General features: G+C 38.8%; 1 pseudogene; it reads left to right on the plus strand.

Annotated features, from left to right (window-relative positions):
- The first annotated feature begins 1,263 nt into the window (after positions 1–1,263).
- Positions 1,264–2,726, plus strand: LOC104810531 (annotated as a pseudogene).
- The last annotated feature ends 1,116 nt before the right edge of the window (positions 2,727–3,842 follow it).

A 3,842-nucleotide genomic window follows, 5' to 3' on the forward strand; every position in this document is an offset into this window, starting at 1 on the left:
GGAACATCATTGGTCGATCATATCAAGACATGCGACACGTTAGTTCCAGCTCAATCTTGTCCCCTTCCCCTATTTTTTTATATGTATATATTTTTTTTGTTGGCTCCAAAATATTATTCGCATCTTATCCTCTCCTGCTTCAATTTTTTTCGGGTTGGAAACTATCTGTATTTTGGGTCCACCTCTAATTTTTGTCCCAATCATACCGACTTTTTCTCGTGATCCAATCCGGTTCTAGCTTTTATCTGTTGAATCTTTTGGTAAAAACGTTGTAGGGTTTATGAAATCATCAATGAGACAACGGTGGAAACCAAATGAATGTATGATATATAATTTGGATTAATGAAATTAGGTTATATATAAACACATATAAACATTGGAATTTCATATATTAGTTGCAGGATGATCATTCTTTTATGATATACCATACCGAATCCAGTAACGTATAATCGTATATAAAACAAATCCGATCTTAAAAGTATTATTGTATATCAATTTTTTTATATCAAATTAACAAAAATTTGATATAAAATGCAAAACCCAAATTCGAATAGAATCAATATAAACTGGAATCCGATATAAAGGCTGAGTGGTTGGAGTTTTTAGAGTTTTTAGAATCCAAAAACTAAAAAAATTATCATTCAATTTTTCACAAAATTACTTTTTCTAAAAACTTGGAAAGACATTTTAGTGGAAAAATCAAAAGCTATTTTTTTTTAGTTTTCAAATATTATAGAATCCAAAAGCCAAAAACCAAACACTAAAAACCAAAATCCAAAAACTAAAACTAAAAACCCAAAATAAAACTCATCCCCATTCAAAGCCAAAATAAAAAATTGTATAAAAACCGAATCGAAAGCCGAAATTGCATCCTAGTTAGTCAGTCAGTATTAAAAAGTCTAGATGACATTATAAGGATCGAAATCGGTTAAAGTATTTTATTTTTTTCCCCTTGTTGAACTCACATTCTTAAAGGTAATTGGTTTTGAAAGTTTTCGGTGTATCGTAGTTTTCATGTGGTAATTCTAGATACCTCACTTTAAAGATCTCGAGACATGAACTATAAAAAGAAACTTTTTTTTATTAGATTAATAAAAAAAGAAGGAAAACTCAAATCGGGAAATATAGGCTCATGAAATCATTTATTCCTATCCACTCACAAAAGAAAAATAATAATAATATATTTTTTGTACTAAAATATATATTATTTTTGGTAATTTATGCATGAACTATGTGTTCCTAGTATATAAATAGAACATGCAATTGTGTGATTGACCAAAGCCTTGTAATCTCTTCTTCCTCTCCAACGCATTTTATCAAGAAAATTATCTGCAAAGTTCTTGTTGAGCTTTCAACAATGGCGGGCATTGCCTTTGGTTCTTTTGATGACTCCTTCAGCTTGAACTCTATCAAAGCATACCTCGCTGAGTTCATCTCCACTTTGCTCTTCGTTTTCGCCGGCGTTGGCTCCGCCATTGCCTTTGGTTCGTCCTCTCTCCCTCTCTCTCTCTCTCTCTCTCTCTCTCTCTCTCTCTCTCTCTATCTATCTATCTATCTATATATATATAATTTGTGTGTGTGTGTATAGGCAAGCTGACGTCGGATGCTCCGCTTGATGCATCGGGGCTCGTGGCCATAGCAGTGTGCCATGGTTTCGGACTATTCGTGGCGGTGGCGGTGGGAGCCAACATCTCCGGCGGCCACGTCAACCCGGCGGTGACATTCGGTCTGGCCCTCGGCGGTCAGATCACTATTCTCACCGGAGTATTCTACTGGGTCGCTCAGCTTCTCGGTTCCACCGTCGCTTGCTTCCTCCTCAAGTTCGTCACCGGTGGTTTGGTATATATATACATCCTCTCTCTCTCTCTCTCTCTCTATATATATATATATATATATATTCATGATCTCCTCATTTTTGGTAGAGATGTCACTATATTTGTGACGAAATTCATAATTTCTAACAATACACGAGTAGAGTGATAATCTCACATATAGTGGACCGAAAATTTCTCTAATATTTCTTTGGGAAAAAATATCGTAAATCCAATTCAGCTTATAGAGAAACACAAATTACAAATTGGTATATTTTCTCCAAAATGACAATTAAATCATTCAGTTCTTGATTAGATCACAAAATTGTTATAAATAAATTTAAAAAACACAAAATACACGTCTAAATTGACTAAAATTTTGGTCCTGTGAGTTACTGAAATGGGTAGTTGCATGATTTTAATTAAAAAAAAAAAAACTGCAGGCTGTTCCAATCCACGGCGTTGGAGCAGGAGTAGGAGCAGTAGAAGGAATAGTGATGGAGATCATCATCACCTTTGCATTGGTTTACACCGTCTACGCCACAGCAGCTGACCCGAAGAAGGGCTCACTCGGCACCATAGCTCCCATAGCCATCGGTTTCATTGTCGGAGCCAACATCTTGGCCGCTGGTCCATTCTCCGGTGGCTCCATGAACCCGGCTCGGTCCTGCCGGTACCTCCTCCGGTCACTACATCTACTGGGTCGGCCCACTTATCGGCGGTGGCCTCGCCGGTCTGGTCTATGCCAACGCCTTCATGTCCAGCCAGCATGTCCCGCTTGTTTCCGAGTTCTGATCGAGCTTTTTGTCGCGTTTCATGTTTGGTTTGGTTGCGCTGTGAGGAGGTTATTGCCTCTAGCGTCTATCTTGTTTCACGTGTCTTTTCAATTTGTTTCGAAGCTGTATGATAACTGAATTTGGGGGTTTGATTATGGAAAATGTTAAAGTAACGAAATGCAGAAAGTAATTTTGCAGAGAGAGAGTTTTGGATTTCTGGAATTTCTCGTTGTATTAAACAATGAGACTGTACACATATTTATACACAGCTATTCTACCAAATACATCAAAAATGCGTGTGTACACGTGGAGGAATTATTCTAACAGACTAACAAATCTGGTATAGCCTAAACCAAGCCAGCTCAATATACAATTAACCGGGAACTTGACCAAGTTTAGTGAACCAAAGATGTCATCTCTGTACCGATACTATATTCCTCTGTTATCAGAGATGTAGCAGAGGAAGGAAAAGAAAGATCGAAATTTATAAAGCTTTGATACTCCCCCTCAAGATAGAGAATACATGTCATGAATTCCCATCTTGGAGAGTAAGTATCGAAACTGATCAGCACATAACGGTTTAGTGAGAGCATCCGCAACTTGTTCTCGAGAGATGACGTGAAGCGGTTTCAAAAAACCAGATTTCAGATGATGTCGGATGAAATGGCAGTCGATTTCGATATGCTTGGTTCGCTCGTGGTAGACAGGATTATTCGCAATGTGAATCGCGGATTGGCTGTCACAAAAGAGTGTGACAGGTTTCGGAAACACAATCTGAAGGTCATTGAGAACAGCAGAAAACCAAAGCAATTCACTTGTGGCTTGAGACATGGCACGATATTCAGATTCTGCGCTACTACGAGACACGGTTTGTTGTTTCTTGGATTTCCAGGAAACCAGAGAATCTCCCATGAAAATACAGAACCCAGTGATGGATTTGCGAGAGTCTTGACACGCTGCCCAATCGGCGTCCGTATAACCACTGAGTCGAAGAGAAGAAGAAGCAGGATACAACAAGCCTTGAGAAGGAGCAGACTTTATGTATCGGAGAACACGCTGAGCGGCTGAAAAATGATCAGATCTCGGGGAACGCTTACGGAGAGAGCTAGAGATTGGCTCTACACTCTCGAGCCAAACTCTATCTCGACATGGGGTGAGATGGAAGAGCAATTCTGATGCGCACGCACCGAGTCTTATATTTAATACCCGATTCGTACCACTATCCGCAAGTATACGGTAGTTGTAGTACCGGGGG

This window comes from Tarenaya hassleriana, unplaced genomic scaffold, assembly GCF_000463585.1.
Source record: "Tarenaya hassleriana unplaced genomic scaffold, ASM46358v1 Cleome18, whole genome shotgun sequence".
Taxonomy (NCBI): domain Eukaryota; kingdom Viridiplantae; phylum Streptophyta; class Magnoliopsida; order Brassicales; family Cleomaceae; genus Tarenaya; species Tarenaya hassleriana.